Source organism: Monodon monoceros, unplaced genomic scaffold (genome assembly GCF_005190385.1).
Source record: "Monodon monoceros isolate NGI ecotype Baffin Bay Population unplaced genomic scaffold, NGI_Narwhal_1 Super_Scaffold_13, whole genome shotgun sequence".
Taxonomy (NCBI): Eukaryota; Metazoa; Chordata; class Mammalia; order Artiodactyla; family Monodontidae; genus Monodon; species Monodon monoceros.
This window is the reverse complement of record NW_021703769.1, coordinates 80,455,929-80,473,409: the sequence shown is the minus strand read 5'-3', so window position 1 is coordinate 80,473,409 and position 17,481 is coordinate 80,455,929. Positions and strand designations below refer to the sequence as shown.

Here is a 17,481-nt window from a genome sequence, read left to right as displayed (position 1 = left end):
CTGCCAGAATTAGGTATACAACTGCCTAGTTGACTTTCTGACTTGGATGCCTCCTAGACATCGCATATTAAAAAATAATCCAAGGGCTTCCCTGGTGACGCAATGGTTGAGAGTCCGCCTGCCGATGCGGGGGACACGGGTTCGTGCCCCGGTCCGGGAGGATCCCGCGTGCCGCGGAGCGGCTGGGCCCGTGGGCCATGGCCGCTGGGCCTGTGCGTCTGGAGCCACCTCTCCGCGGTGAGAGGCCCGTGTACGGCAAAAAAAAAAAAAAAAAAATCCAACATTAAAATCTTGTTCTTTCCCCTCATTCTATCTTTATTCTAAGATTTCCCATCATTTTAAATAAATTGTACCACTGTTCACCTAGTTACTCTATTCCAAACTCCAGAGGCATTTCCTCACCATTTATCTCCTTGCATCATGAACAATCCAATATAAGTCTTGTGCATTGTTCCTCCAAAATAAAACTCCAAACAGTGCATTTCTTTAAGTTTTACTACTACCCTAGTAGTTTTAACCTTCTTTCTCCCCTGGACTATCCCATTAACCAGTTGGGGTAGGCAAGGATTAGGCTATGTATCTGGAGGTTTCGGTTTCAGCGAAATTTGGGGGCAGGGTGGACGTTTTATTTTATTTTTATTTCTGGCCGCGCCGTGAGGCTTTATGGGATCTTAGTTCCCCGACCAGGGATCGAACCCGGGCCCCCTGCAGTAGAAGCCCGGAGTCTCAACCACTGAACCGCCAGGGAATTCCCTGTTCTGTTATCTTTAAATCGATCCTCATTAAAAAGAAAAAATACATATATGTATAATATATATTACCTCTCTATATATCTTAGTAGGAGATATATCTAGAGATCCTTTACAACCACTAACTCTATATCTCTAATATAAAGGGACATCAGTACCAATTGCTATAATTTGAAAATAAAATACATTCTTGAAACAACAAGTATTTTTCTTCGTGTTGCAACTTTAACTGGGTCCGTCCAACCTCTGAGAAATACCGAGGAGTCTGACGGCCTGTTCTTCAGCCACTGCAGCAAATTCACTGCGGGGCATACAGTGCAAGCCTTGCCGTGGGTGTTCTTTTATAAATGACATGGGCCCTTCTAAACGTCTTCGAGGAGGCCTGGATATGGCGGGGGGGTGGAGAGGGGAGAGTGATGCCCTTCTGGAGCCCAGTATAGAACCAGAGGTCCTCGAGTCTTCAGTGTAAAGCATCCTCAACCAGGCTAGTCTGACTGCCTAAGGATGTGACACACAAACGAGGGAATATCTAAACTATTCTTTGTTCCCAACTCAAAGTCATCATTCTGTTCTGAAAACTCGGAAATGGAAGGTTCCGGGTTACGCCAGCAAGGAGATGGAGAGATCAGCCTTCTACTTCATCCAGGAGGCCTTTGTGATGCCCAGGTCGGGGACTCTGGCTGTCACACGACTCCCTGTGTCCAGAACCTCCCGGATGCCGGCTCCTCCCCACTCCACTCTGCCCAGCGAACAAAGCGCGAAGTCTGTTATCCCTGGGCACCTCAACAGCGCAACCACAAAGCATTGATCTCCCCTCCCCCACCCCTCTGTTCTTTAACCTGAAAGATCACGTGGGGCGGCAAGATGTACAGAGCCGGGTGCCTGCAGGCGCTCAGCACTGCTTATTGTAGTGGTTTTTGTTTTGTTTTGTGTCTGATGAGATTTCTACAATGAATATGTTACTTTAAAATATTTTTGTTTTTTTTAAACTTTTATGGAAATACAGTTGTTTTACAATGTGTTAGTTTCAGGTGTACAGCAAAGTGATTCAGTTATATATATATATACACAAATATATAAATACATATATTCTTTTTTAGATTCTTTTCCATTATAGGTTATGACAAGATATTGAGTATAGCTTCCTGTGCTATACAGTAGGTGCTTGTTTATTTTATGTATAGTAGTGTGGATATGTTAATCTCAAAATCCTAATTTATCCCTCTCCCCTGAATATGTTATTTAAAAAAAAAAAAAAACCTTCTAAGCGCCCTTTTGGTAAAGGGAAATAGTGTTCCTCCGCAGGTGTGACCCACGTGCAAATCCTCCCCGCGCTCCACATGCAGAAGCCCTGGGACAAGAGAACCCGGAGAGCTGATCACCTCACCCTGCCTCCCCGGTGAGCTGAGCTTCTTATTTTCCAGTCTCTTCCCAAACATCGTTCCTTTAAACCTCCGTAGGGGAAGTGGGGTTCCCGAATTACCAGGGCGAGTATCCCCTGAGCCCTCAGCTTCCCGCTTGCTTCATTTACATTTACGTCTCGCTTTGAATAGCCTCGTTATAAAAGGGACAAAGAACTCACAGTCAATCCCAAGCCGTAGTGAGTGCAGTAAAAGAAAAAAATACTGGACGCTGCACCTGACAACCGCTGAAATTGTCCCTCTAAGGCATAAAAAATAGGGCTAGTCCCAAGACCTCGTGGCGCAACGGTAGCGCGTCTGACTCCAGATCAGAAGGTTGCGTGTTCAAATCACGTCGGGGTCAAGGTTGTGTCTTTTACTCTTGCCCCAAGGGATAGATTCAGTAGTGAACAAAAATAAACAAGCGTCTGTCTGCGGGCTCCCAGGCGTGGATTTTCTCCTTTTCTTTAGTCCAGAGAAACTTCTTGTGAACAACTCAGCAATGGACAGGCACTTAACAGAAAGATAAGGATGATCTGAAAGGGAAGAAAAACCCAGGTGAGCCGAAATTTAGGTCGTGCCATCCTTTTCCTTATCAGGACTAAGCTTCAGGTAGGACATCAGACGACTTCAGATAGGACATTAAAACGGCATGAGGAGACTTTGTTAACGAATTCACTCTGATGTGGACGTAGTTTTATTGGGTCCCCAGAAGGGTATGGCACAGTCTCTCTGGGTTGATATTTGAGTCATCTAGATGAAGTCAGTTTCCCTGTCCCCCCTCCCCACCTCAACTGCCACCACCAGACTTCATGATTTGAGCTTCCTCTGTTAAAAGCCCCTGAGCTTTGTGGTTAAAGAAGTTGATTCTAAGTTTATTATGTTGATGACCGAGCTCCTGAATTCTATGGGAGTGGAAAGCTACCCTGGCATTTACCACGTTGTCACTTAGGATTCATTTAAATGCATCTCTCCCAGAGGGATATGAAACAATCAAGTTCCAGATACAAACCAGTGGTCACGACCTCAAAAAGGAAAAACCCAGGCTGGCAGAAATGGGGACAATTGCAGACTTATCAGGATTAAGCTTTCACTTAATTAATTAAGCCAACCTCAACCCCCTTCCATTTAAAAGTCTGTCCTTTGCTGAGTTCAATAAATAAATAGATAGGTAAATAATTCTCTTTTAGGGAGTTCCCTGGAGGTCCAGTGGTGAGGACTCCGCACTCTCACTGCGGAGGGCCTGGGTTCAATCCCTGGTCGGGGAACTAAAATCCCACAAGAAGCGAGGCAAAAAAAAAAAAAAAAAAGCCTCCTTTTTAAAAGGTTGATGATTGGTGAAATCTCAGAATTGAGGGGTAATATCTACTTGGATACCAAAGTGATTTGAACCCTCAACCTTCTGATCTAGAGACACATGCGCTACCTTTGTGCCACGAAGCCACAAATGCTGGTCCGTTTTGGATATTTATCACATGCTAACTTCCTCACTTCTCCCTTGCAGAATTCAATGTTTGCTCTCCATGCGTCCAGAGGGTTTGGGGTTCTCTCTGCACTTCTTGTCTTTACATCATGGGCGTGTAGAAAGCAAGGTGGAAAGGTGGAAAAAGTAAAGGTAGACAGGGTTAGGGGAAGGGGCTCGGAGAACACTTGCCTTCGCCTGTTTAAGCAGCTCGCGGTCCCTGGCGATTTTAAGGCTCTGGCCATCCTCCAAACTGCGCTGGTGGTCCAGCCCCTTCTCCGAGACCGAGGTTCCTGCAGCCACTAAGCCAGAGGAACGTGAGGTGGGACCGCGAGAGTTCCCTTTGTCACAGGAGCTCCCTAAGGATCAGTAGGCGCCAGGGGGAAGTTCTACCTACCCAGGGAAAGCGGGAGGGAAGCGCATGGAAGGCAACGCTGAGGCCAATCGTTTTCACTTGGGGTGAGCGCGCTTTGGGGAACGTCCTGGATCCATAGCTGGAGCCGGTCCTACTGCGAGGACACAAAAGTGGCCTGGGGACAAGACCTGTGCTCTCTCCTCCTTCACATTCCTGGATGTGACCTGCAGGACTGACTCTCCCCATGTCATCTGTCTGGAGACGGTCGTGCTTGACCCTCCCTCCCTCCCTTCCGTACGTCCAAATGTCTGAAACTTACTGACCTGCAGCAATGGCCGTGCGGGTCTTCTGTAAACAGAAACAGGGGCTCTGCTCGGGGAATCCGCTGTCTGTGCGGGATGCTTCTCCTCTGAAGGTTTTCTCCTCTTTAGAGTGACCCTAAGAGCGGTCATAATAATTTATTTCCCAAACATTTGCATAATCATGACAGGATAACACACACATGATGTTCTAGGATGTCCAAGCACCCTTCCAGGAGCTGGGGACGGGTCAGGGGATAAAACAGATCAGGCTTTCAGGGAGGCCCCAGTCTCATAATTTATCTGAAGAGATTCTGACACGTGACCAGCAAAACACAAAGCAGAGACTGAAGAGACGATGTGGGGACCCTCTTCCTCCAGCCCTTCACACAAGAATGTACTTGAGTCACACCTATGAGGAAGAGTGTTTTATTTTGCCCTATTTTGAAAAGAAGGCAATTACTATTTTTTTCTTTTAAACAGTAAAATATGCCCTTTAATAGAAAATTTGTCGATACAGGACATGGTGATGAGAAAACTTAAAATGACCCAAATTCAAACATCTCAGAGAAAACCAAGACTCTTGCCATGATGTGTAACTTCACTGGGATTTTTCTGTCTATATGTCCTTACACATCATTCTCTTGTAAAAATTTTCATGTAAAACAATTTCCCCTGTGATACTACACTAACAGATATTACCTATAAATTTAATGTGTCTTTTAAAACATCTCTATTGAGATATAATTCACATACAATATAATTCACCTTTTTAAAGTGTACAATTAAGAGCTTTGGGTATATTCACGGACTTGTATGGTCATCACCACAATCCATTTTAGAACATTTTTATAACCACCAAGAGCAACCCTTTACCCATTAGCAGTCACTACCCATTTCCTCACACCCACTGTCCTGTCCAGCCCTATGCAATCATTCATGTATCTACTTTCTGTCTCCATAGATATGTCTATTCTGGATGTTTCTATAAATGAAGTTACACAATATGTGACCTTCTGGGTCTGGTTTCTCTTACTTAGATGTTTTCACTTAATGTTTTCAAGGTTCACCCATGTTGTAGCCTGTGTCACTACTTCATTCCTTCTCATTGCTTAATAATATTCCATTGTATGGATGGACCTCATTTTATTTATTTATTTATTTAATTTTATTTATTTATTTTTTGGACCTCATTTTATATACATATATTCATCAGTTGATGGACATTTGGGTTGTTTCCAGTTTTTGGCTACTGTGAATAATGCTGCTATGGACATTCACATACTATAAGATGTTATGTGGGTATATTTTTTATTTCTCTGGGAAAAATACCTAGGAGTGGATACTGCATATTATTAATGGTTACACTGTATTTCATCCAACTGGTATAAAAATTTTCTTTGCCAATTTACCATGCCATTAAAATTTACTTAAGTGTTAAAGAGATTATATATATATATATATAAAACTGAATCATTTTGCTGTACACCTGAAACTAACACAACATTGTAAATTAACTATACTTCAATTTTTAAAAGATCAGAATTAAAAAAAAAAGGAATAATGGCATTTAACAAGCAGAGCCAAGTCCCCTGAGTCTGCCCACCATCAGCATTGAGATCCAGGCCTTAACACAGAGAAGCACCGAACAACAGAACAAGAAGAGGTCCTAGAGATGATTTATTTCAGAATTTTTCATTTTACAGTTCACAAAGTCAGTAGTAAACAACCTGGAGTATTCCATGGATTCTAAGACACCATGGAATTATAAGATGCACCATTATTTTTTGTGCCACTAATAAAGAAAAAACACTGCCAACTAAATTATGACAAAATATTTTATTATCACTCTGACCTTTTATTTCATGTTATTAATAGATCCCTTTTAGACTTACTTAGACATAGTTTTAATCAAACATTTAAAATGATATGACTCTTGTACTCACATAAAGAGGAAAATAAAATGCTTAAGGCCTTGCTAAACTCTTCACACTCTGAATCCTATTCTGAATCATTTTTCCACTCAGTGTTGTCTGTGCCCATGTTTTTTTCACCCAGTATCACTTTCCTTGTCACCAAGAATATTGTAATAAAGCAATTCTTAAGTATATTCCACTATTGTCTCTGGGATTTTCTTCCAAGCTGTTGACACCCATTCTGGTGTGTCTGTGTACATTAAATAATAGAAGAAAAATGTATGATTATAAATTGTGGCAATTCTGTGGAGAGAAAGAACAGAGTTCTGCAAGATAATTAATTTGAATTAAAGGGAAGGAAGGGGAAGGGAAGGCTTCTCTGAAGAAGTGACATTTGAACTGAAATCTGAAGGGTAACTAGAGGAAGATGTTCTAAACAGAATGTGCAGACTAAGGGAGAGCAAAAGTTTGGGATGTGAGATACTAAAAAGCCCATGTGATCTGAGTATAGAGAAAGGTAGGAAGGTAGCCACAGATAATTCAGGATTGGCAGAGCCAGATTGTGCAGGGTTTTGTAAACTGTGTTAAGGGGTTTACACCTTACTCCAGGGCAGAGGGAGCCACTGAAGCGTTCTAGGAAGAGTGACATAAACAGATTTAATTTTTAAATCTTCATCTAGGCTGCTTTGAATAGCACAGATTGAAGAAAAGGGAGATTAGATGTGGAGACTGTTCAGGTGACTATGGTAATTTGGACTAGAACGGCAATTGAAATACAATGGGTTTAGGCTCCCCTGGTGGTGCAGTGGTTACGAATCCGCCTGCCAATGCAGGGGACACGGGTTCCAGCCCTGGTCCGGTAAGATCCCACATGCCACAGAGCAACTAAGCCCGTGCGCCACAACTACTGAAGCCCGCGCCTAGAGCCCGTGCTCTGCAACAAGAGAAGCCACCCAATGAGAAGCCCGGGCACCGCAAGGAAGAGTAGCTCCCGCTTGCTGCTTAGCCCGCGCGCAGCAACAAAGACCCAACGCAGCCAAAAATAAAAATCAATTTATTTTTTTTAAAAAAAGAAAGCAATGAGACGGGTTTCCCTGGATTTCTGTGAAGAACTAGAAGCTAAAGCCCCGACTGTTTCTGACACTGTGGGAAGAAGCATCTTTTACCTTGGTTGATCTTTGGCTCCAGGGAGTGGCCCTCCCAGTATAGTACTAACGTTCCAAGGTCCGCACAATCCTCCACTTCAGAGCCAACCCCCCTACTTGCTTCTTTCTCACATCTAACTTTCCTTGTAACTCATTCCTAACCATGCTTCTTCTTTTATATCTCTCCTATTAGGACAACGGCTGCTCACCCGTGACGATGCTTTCTAAATCAGCCAAAATGCTTTCAACAAAATCAGCACTAGCGCTCGGTGTCCAGATTTGAGGCTTTATTATAAGAAAGAATGAGAAATACTAGGAAAAAGACTATGTGTCACAGGTCCCCATCGCCCACTCCCAACGAATAATCGGACACTCAAATCACTCTGAGCTTTTAAACAACAGCTTCTCAGTTTATTCAGAAAAGAGACCTATCAGGTGGGGAATGATCTCCATTTCGAGGCCGACAGGAAAGGCCCGCAGTTCCCTCCCCTTGTTCTGCAGGCGCTCCTAGGACAGGCACCGGTGTCCCCGAGTCCTCTGGGAAGTGGAGTCCTTCCGCCGGGACCCCCGACCCGGCGCGGTGGCCTCCAAGTGCGCAGATGCGACTCCAGACGGAGCCTCGGGCTCGAGCCTTTTGTCTCCCCGCAGCTCCGTGGGTCCGGAAGGCGACTGTGTCCGCCCCTCTCGCCCCTCCCAGAACGCAGCCCGGCCGGGAGTCTAGCCCTGGGGCGGGAGCCGGGTCCGCAGCGCGTCCGGGGGTAAGAGAAGACCGGGTTAGAGGCGCGGACCTCCGCGACCCGCCCGTTGGGCGCGCGGCTCTAATGCCTCCCACCACAGCGCGGGCCGGGCTCTCAGCTCCAAGCCTCCGCAAGGTCAGGGCTGGTCCCTGCCTGCGTCCCCGTCCCAACCGCGGGAGCTCCGCGAACTCCTTTGGGGTATTTCCGGCTGGGTAGCTAGCCGGCTTCGGGAGCCTTGTTCTGAGCGAAGGGGAGTCCCGGAAGCGAGGTTGCCGCTAAGCGCTCTGGGAAATGGAGTCCGGGAGCCTGAAGGGGGCGTGGCACACCGAGGGATTCTGGGAAGGGGAGTGCGGAGGCCCGAGGGCTCGGCTTCCGAGGAGAGCGCGAGTGCCTCTCGTTGGTATTAGCTTTAGATCTTGTCGCTCCACCTAGATTCTTAAAGTTCTGAACTTTGGGGACAGAAAGAAAAGAATGGGGTCCGTATCTTACTCATTCCCCTTCTGTGCTTTGCTCTATCAGAGTTTTTGGGCCTGCCTGTATTTGGGGTTCGACTCAACGTGGAAGGGAATCCCGGCCTGTATATTTTCAGGGTCTTAATACGTAAGGAAGGGCCCCATCTATCAATTGCCTGGCGTTTATGAATAGGAAGAGATAAGGCAACTGTGGGAGCCCTGCTTGCAGTTACTGCTACATTATTCACAGGCCAGCTAACGGCCACTTCTGTGCTTGAGGGTCTCATGAAAGTTTGTGCACCGTCCGGAACCAGGTGTGTGACTGAAGCTCACAGTTCACTCCCCCGGTGCTCTCCTGTTTTTGCTTCGGTGTGGAATCCAGTGACTGACCTTAGTACTCCAGAGGAGGGTCTTCTAGCTGTGAAGGTTGATTTAGGCTAAATTATAAGGGTTCTAAGCAAAATAATAAGCCTCCTAGGAGTAGAGGTAGAGGGAGATGCCCCAGGGAGTAGGAATCAATTCCAGAGAGGGGAAGGCCTACCCCAAAATCTCTCTCCAGAGCTTTCGGGTAGAGCTGAATGATATACAAAGAAGCAGACTATATATTGCTGGAAAGTCCATGTTTATCTCATCTAAAACAGTGAATAAGGAGGGAGTCATAGCAATAACAGGCCAACAAAGAGAAGCTGATCATGGATTATCTGACCATTGAAGTTGAAGAAAAAGGTAAGAATTACAGAAATAAACATAGAGTTGAAGGTGGGGACAAGTGGAGGAAATACCCATGATGAGAATGAAAAGGTTAGTTGCCTCTGCATGAAAGAAAAGGGAAGCAGACACATGTCAGGAGAAGGCCCCAAAGTAGAGAAACTCAGTAAGGTACCATGTTTGGAAATCCATGAGTAGCCTCCTTGTATAGCATCCCCCTGTCTCATCTTCCTCTTTCCACATTTCTCTTCTCATCCACATTCCCTTCCCTCTGAATCCGTGGAAGGGAGAATATTCCATAGTGCTTGCTTTTGTGACAAAGAACAGGTCATACTCTTCCACCTCCATTAGATTGTTCCGAAAGGTTGAGATATTATGGGTCCATGAGTTTAACTTTTTGGTCAAAGCACTTTCATGTTATTGTCTTTATCTGAGCTTTTTGAGTTAAGTGGAGTAGGCCTTATGTACATAATTCATCTGTCTTGTGATAGCTTTTGTCCTAGTGAATTTGGAAGTGGGAAGGTATAGTTTATCTCCTTCATGGTTTTTTTGCTACTCCTTCCAGCTATGACTACTGAGGATGCTTCTCTGCCCCAAAAACAGAGCACAGAAGAAGTGGAGCCTACCGTAGAGCCCCTTCCTGTTGAGTTCCAGGCAAGTTTGAGTTTAATCTCCCTCCCGTGAAATCTCAGCTTGGTGTTCATAGTGTGTCCTCATTTCTTTCTTTCATCTTGCTTCAGAGGTTCATGGAAATCCCATCTGGAGGACTGAATGAAAGTGAATTTTCCTTGGAAACTCAAAGCTCTGGGAAGAACTCCAGTTGGAACTTTAAATTTGGGAGTAATCTGTGTGAATGGTATTTTAAACTATGAAACTGTGATCACTAAGGGAATAAGTATAGATGGAAAAGAGGTGAGATCTTATTACTGAGGCCTATAGCTTCCAACACTTCCAGGTCGGGGGAAGTGGAGCCAGCAAAGGAGACTGAGATGATGTGGCCAGTGAGACAAGGGGAAGCCAAAAGTCTGGCATCCTGGTAACCAGTTGAAGAAAGAGTTTCAAGGAGCAGGGGGTAATCAGCTGTGTTAAATGCTGCTGCTAAGTCAAGTAAGATGAAGCCTGAGAATTGACAATTGGATTTTAAAATAGGAAGTTCATTGGTGACTGCCAAGAACAATTTCAGGGAGTGGTAGGAGAGAAAACCTGATTGGAATGGTTTCAGAAGAAAATAGGAAGAGAAAAATTGGAGCCAGGGACTACAGACAGCAATTTTGGAGAGTTTTACTCTAAAGGAGAGAAGTATGGTGATAGCTGGAGGGAATAGTAAGACCAGTAGGTTGGGTTTTTTTTTAAAGATGGGAGAATCAGCAGATTGTTTATAGGAATGTAAGAGCAGATGAAAGAGTAGATGCCTAAGGGCTGTCTCTGGGGAACTCCAATATTTAGAGACACTTTTCAAACATTACTTCATTGATTTTAAATTAATAATCCTGTGAGTTACAGGTGATAATCTATTCTATTGACTGACTTTCCCAGAAGGCATTCTCCAATTAATTTTGGTCAACAAAGAACAGTCGCGTGACTGTCAATAGAACAAGAGTATGAATCTTAGAACAGTTGATCATTTTCAATTTCAAGTCAATAAATCCACTCATTCAGAGCAACTTTAATTACTAAAGGAGAACTAGAAGTCATGACCCTAAGTACAGAGAAAGAAGAAGCGTCTATTAGAGTAGCATTACTATCCAGTATATCAAGCTGAATTTCTATAAAATCTCAGAACATTCCAGGAATCAGTATAAATTACATTTCTGAGACTTATCCCATCTATAACATTATTAGTAACTAACATTTGTTTGTCATTCAATGGTTACTTTATATTCAATTTGTTTAGTAATGTATGTAAGAGACAGAAGAGCATAATTAAGAGTATAGCTTTGGGCTTCCCTGGTGGCGCAGTGGTTGAGAGTCCGCCTGCCGATGCAGGGGACACAGGTTCGTGCCCCGGTCCGGGAGGATCCCACATGCCGCGGAGCGGCTTGGCCCGTGAGCCATGGCCGCTGGGCCTGCGCGTCCAGAGCCTGTGCTCTGCAACGGGAGAGGCCACAGCAGTGAGAGGCCCGCGTACCGCAAAAAAAAAAAAAAAAAAGGACGAGGGACTTCCCTGGTGGTCTAGTGGTTAAGACTTCGCCTTCCAATGCAGGGGGTGTGGGTTCGATCCCTGGTCAGAGAGCTAAGATCCCACATGCCTTGTGGCCAAAATACCAAAACGTAAAACAGAAGCAGTATTGTAACAAATTCAATAAAGACTTTAAAAATGGTCCACATCAATGCAGTGGTTAAGAATCCGCCTGCCAATGCAGAACGTGGGTTCGATCCCTGGTCTGGGAAGATCCCACATGCCTTGGAGCAACTAACCCCGTGCGCCACAACTACTGAGCCCGCGTGCCACAAGTACTGAAGCCCATGCGCCTAGAGCAGAGCCCATGCTCTGCAACAAGAGAAGCCACCGCAATGAGAAGCCTGTGCACCGCAACAAAGAGTAGCCCCCGCTCGCTGCAACTAGAGAAAGCCCGTGTGCAGCAGCAAAGACCCAGTGCAGCCAAAAATAAATAAAATAAATTTATAAAAATAAATAAACAGATAAATAGAAATGGTCCACGTCAAAAAAAAATCTTAAAAAGAAGGACTAGAGATGATGATTTTAAAAATCAAAAGTAGTTGTCTCCATGTGATATAAGTGATTTTTCTGTCCAATACTTTTTCAAAGCTGCCCAATCTCCACCTGTGTTTTCATCCCTCTCTCCACTTCCTCAGTTATTTTAATGTTAACATTTATTCTAATCCTGTCTGCTTATCCTCTTCCCTGGTTAGTCTGTTCAGTTGTCCATTTTCTCAGGTGGAGCATCCTCATGTCTGACCTTTTATTGTGCCTCGTATTCATCATTCTTCCATCTCTATTATTCACTGAAACTCTGTCATCTGCCATTGCCATGAGGCTTTCTCTAAGAACATTCAAATAAACATTTTTAATAGGCATCATTTTAATTTTCTTTAACTTCTTGCCACCTCAGCAGTTTTCTTTCTCTCGGCATGGAGAGCACAAACATTTGTGCTTTTTATTTATTTCAGATTCTGAATCTATCCCTGAAATGAAAGTGTCTCTTTCAAAGCAGGAAGTTTGTGAAGAAGTATCATCTGAAAGGGAGCTGATACTAGGAAGACTTACAAAGGATGATTCCTGGAGCTTCAGATTGGTAAAAGCCTGGGAATGTGGAGGCACATTACAAAGACAGCAGGGAAATTGACAAGTCATAATTAAACTCAAGAGAAACACTATGGAGGATTGTAATGAAATCAGGGAAGGTTCAAACACAATTAAACATCAGAAAGTTTACTCAGTGAAAAAGCCTTGGAAGTGCAGTGAGTGTGGCAAGTCCTTCAGTTACTACTCACCAGAGGATTTATCCTACACCAGAGGATTCATACAGGAGAGAAGCTCTATGTATGTTCTGAACGTGGAAAGACCTTCAGCTGGAGCTCGTCACTTATCCAGCATCAGAGAATCCACACTGGAGAGAAAGCCTATGAGTGTCATGAATGTGGAAAAGCTTTCAGTCATCGTTCAGCCCTTATTCAACATCATATCATTCATACCAGAGAAAAGCCCCGTGAGTGCAACGAATGTGGGAAGGCATTCAACCAAAGCACGTACCTTATCCAACATCACAGAATAGATACCGGAGAGAAACCCTGTAAATGCAAGGAGTGTGGGAAAGCTTTCAATGACACCTCATCCCTTATTCAACATCAAAGGGTTCATACTGGAGAAAAACCCTACGGATGTAAGAGTGTGGGAAAGCCTTTAGCGACAGGTCAGGCCTTACTCAACATCAGAGAACTCACATGGGAAAAGCCGTATGAATGTAGCGAATGTGGGAAGGCCTTCAGTTACTGTTCAGCTCTTATTCAACATCAAGGAACCCACACTGGGGAGAAACCTTACAAATGTAATGAATATGGGAAAGCCTTTCGTGACCACTCAGCTCGTGTAGGACATCAGAGAACTCATACTGGAGAGAAACCATGTAAATGTGATGATTGTGACAAAGCCTTCAGCCAGAGTTCTCCTCTTATTCAACACCAGACAATTCATGCAGGAGAAAAACCCTACAAATGTAAGAGATGTGAGAAAACCTTCAGTGTGCATTCAGCCTTTCATCAACATAAAGAAATTCATGATGAATAGAATGCAGCAAATTCGTGAAATAATTATGTATTCTCTCCTGATTGTATAGAACTGCTCTAAATATTACAGGGCATATTACAAAAACATATGAGGCTATGTCACACAAAAATTGACCATCTTCCTTGAAATGTTATTAGGTATGGAGGAGGACAAGAGGTACATGTAAATATCTCAGTTACAAAACCAAATGGCTGAAGCAGTGAAGAGAATTTCTAGGGGAGCACAGAAGGAGAAACTCTAGTTTGGTCAGGGAAACAGTAAGGAACTGAGCATCTAATATCAGTAGAAAAAGTAATGAGAGGAGCAGACTGAACATTGTTTGAGGCTGATGGTTCTATAAATAGTAGTTTTCAGCCTGAAGCCAAAGTGGGGGGGATCAGGATCCCAAAGAGGAAAATTACCAGGAAATAAATAAGAGAGGAACTAAAAAGAGGAATAAAAAGAAATAAGAGGGGGAAAAAAAGAGAGGAAAAAAAATCTAAGCCCAGAAAATCTTCCTTTTCTGTGTCCCTACAGTCTATCTGTTCATTTGCACGTTTGCAAACACTGAAACCAATATTTATTTACCTTGGATGCACATTGAAATCACCCAAGAAGCTTTAAAAACAATACTGGGTTCTAGGGAATTCCCTGGCAGTCCAGGGGTTAGGACTCAGCACTTTCACTGCCATGGGCCCAGGTTCAATCCCTAGTAAGGAAACTACGATCTTGCAAGCCACGCAGTGTGGCCAAAAAAAAAAAAAAAAAAAAATACTGGGTCCCAGCACCAGAGTTTCTGATTAAATTGGAGTGGGGTGTAGCCTGAGCATTAGGAATTTTAAAACTTCTTGGGGGACTTTGCTGGTGGTCCAGTGGTAAAGAATCCACCTTCCAAAGCAGGGGATGTGGGTTCGGTCCCTGGTTGGGGAACTAAGATCCCACATGCTGTGGGGCAACCGGGCCCACGCACCACAACTACTGATCTTGCACGCCTCAATGAGAGAGCCTGCATGCCACAAACTACAGAGCCCACATGCCCTGGAGCCTGTGAGCCACAAGTAGAGAGAGAAAACCTGCATGCCACAACTAGAGAGAAGCCCGCGCGCCACAACGAAGATCCTGCGTGCTGCAACTAAGACCCGATGCAGCCAAAAATAAATAAAATCAACAAATAAATAATAAATAAATCTTTAAAAAAAACACAAAATTTCTAGGGTAGGATGGACCTAGAGATGATCATACAAAGTGAAGTAAGTCAGAGAGAGAAAGACATATCATATGATATTTATATGTGGAATCTAAAAAGAAATGATACAAATAATATTATTTACAAAACAGAAACAGACTCACAGACATAGGAAACAAACTTTTGGTTACTAAAGAGGAAAGGTCGGGGTGGGGAGGGATAAATTAGGATTTTTTTTTCTTTTTTCTTTTTAAATTTTATTTATTTTTGGCTGCATTGGGTCTTCAGTGCTGCACACGGGCTTTCTCTAGTTGTGGCGAGCAGGGGCTACTGTTCGTTGTGGTGTGTGGGCTTCTCATTGTGGTGGCTTCTCTTGTTGCCAAGCGCGGGCTTCAGTAGTTGTGGCACGTGGGCTCAGTAGTTGTGTCTCGCGGGCTCTAGAGGGCAGCCTCAGTAGTTGTGGTGCATGGGCTTAGTTGCTCCGCAGTGTGTGGGATCTTCGCGGACCAGGGCTGGAACCCGTGTCTCCTGCATTGGCAGGCGGATTCTTTACCACTGCGCCCCCAGGGAAGCTCCCATTCACATTGTAGTACAGCCACCACCATGGTCCATCTCCAGAACTTTTTTCAACTTCAAACTGAATCTCTGCACCCATTAAACACCAGCTCTCCATTTTCCCCTCCACTCAGCCCCTGGAAAGCACCCTTCCACTTTCTGTCTCTATGAATTTGACTACTCCAGCTACCTCATATAAGTGGAATCATGCAATATTTGTCCTTTTATGTCTGGCCTATTTCATTTAGCATAACGTCCTCAAGGTGCATCCATGTTGTAGCAGGTGTCAGAATTTCCTTCCTATTTAACACTGAATAATACTCTATTGTCTGTAGACCACCATGTGTTTATTCATTCATCTGTCCAGGATGCTTGGGTTGCCTCCATAATTTGACTCTTGTGATTAATGCTGTGAGGAACAGGGGGATACAAATGTCTGTTTGAGTTGCTGCTTCAGTGATTGGGGTATTTAGATGAGGTTCATTGGCCCTGTTGGAATTAATTCCCTGTCCAGGGCTGCCTGGTGAGAGAGCTTCAAATTGGGGCTGGCCTTACATGTGCTCTTTTCCTCTCCTTCAGCTCAGCCTGATGGCCGGGAGGTTGCACCACCTCAGAGGCCAGGCCATGGAAGCCGTGTTCCTGCCAGTCCTGTGGAAGGTGAGCAGGGTTCCTCCTCCCCTACCTTGGTATAGTCTCACCGCCGGGCGATGGCGTTCACGTGGCTTTAACTCCTCTGTTCAGGTGGAGCCATCTTTATCAGCTGGGGGTTTTTCCTTCTTGGAAGGTAGGATGTAAAGAGCTTGAACTTTGGGGCCAGACGGGTTCAAATCCAGGCTCTGTTTTAGATGTGTTACCTGATCTCTCACAGTTTCCTTATCTGGAAAATGGGATAATGATAGTAGCTGTCAAAGAGTTGCAAGGATTCAATGAAATGGGGCACGTGGCGTATCGGCAGGGTATCTAGTGACACGTGGAGCGCTCTGTAAGTTTTAGCTGTTGTCACCACAGTTGCTCCTTGTTTCTGTCAGTGAGCATTATTGTGTACCTACTGTATACCAGATAGTACTGCCTTTGTGCTGGGAGAGAAGCTCTTGCCTAAGGCGCTTACAAGCCATTTGGAGACGGAGCTGTGGAAACAAACTCCCACAACACAGGATAAATTCTGATCTGTTGGCGTCAAAGGGTACACTGGAAGCTTAGTTACTGAACTCGTAACATGATGGAGGGTGATTGTGAGAGGCTGAGTAGAAAAGTGAGGAGACAACGTGAGGAACCCTCGCGACCATTTGGAAAGAACAGTCTTGGACGGGAGGGAGGCAAGAGGGAGTTGGAGGGGCAGCGCTTTGACCCGTTGGCCCAGCGTGTCCGCATTTGCTGAGGGATCACAGAGCTCTGTCTGCCCTTCTGGTGGCATCTCCCGCCTTCCCTGACGGCCAGAGGACCCGCCCGCAGAGACGTGGACTCCCTTCTGTCCCCCGGCCTGTGTGCATCCTGTTCTCCCTGTCCACAGGCAACCCACCTCTGCATATGCTGAGACTCAGCTCAAAAATCCTCTCTGTGAAATCTCTCTGAGGTCCTGCATTAACCCCATGACTCTCCCTTGTGTTCCCACGTGGGCAGAGGGCTGGGCTCCAGGAGGACAGCTGCAGAAGAGCCACTGGGTGGGTGTGGGGTGACTGGAGGTGAGTGTGTAGGGTTTTCTTTACAGAAAAGGCCCAGTAAGGGAAGGAGAGAGGGCAGAAGCGAGAGGGAGCAAGGCGCCAGGAGCATCTTTGTAAAGGCAGGAGAGGCGGCAGCATCCTGCGGGCTACGGGCAGGAGTGATAGTCTGGGAAGGAACGCGGCTGTGTTGCTCTGCTTCATGACGCCTCACTTCTGACCGTTCTGACACCAGCTGGGTGCCCGCCATTTAACTCATTCTGACACTGTCACCCTGGAGTTAGCATCGGACCCACAGGGTAAGGGCTCAGTCCCCGCAAGACCGCCCCCCGCCCCGAACTCAGACGCCAATCACAAGTGCGGGCTGTCACCTGTGCTTCTGACCCACCGGCTCTAAATTGGGGTTCCCACGACCCACTCCGCGGGTGCCATTGATCTGGTAGAGTGGCTCACGGAACTCTGAAAACGGTTTACTGAGCAGATCCTGGTTCATGTAAAACGCTACAATGCAGGATCAGCCCAATGGAAGAGAGGCACAGGGCAGAGGGAGTGGGGGAGGGGTGCAGGGCTTTCCTTTCCAGGCAGACACCCCCCAGCACCTCTGTTTCTGCGCTTTTATGGGGGTTCATTA

General features: G+C 45.2%; 1 non-coding gene across 1 annotated transcript; it reads left to right on the top strand.

Annotated features, from left to right (window-relative positions):
- The first annotated feature begins 2,441 nt into the window (after positions 1 to 2,441).
- On the top strand, positions 2,442 to 2,513 carry TRNAW-CCA. The gene has a single exon. It is a non-coding gene; the product is annotated as a tRNA-Trp (tRNA).
- The last annotated feature ends 14,968 nt before the right edge of the window (positions 2,514 to 17,481 follow it).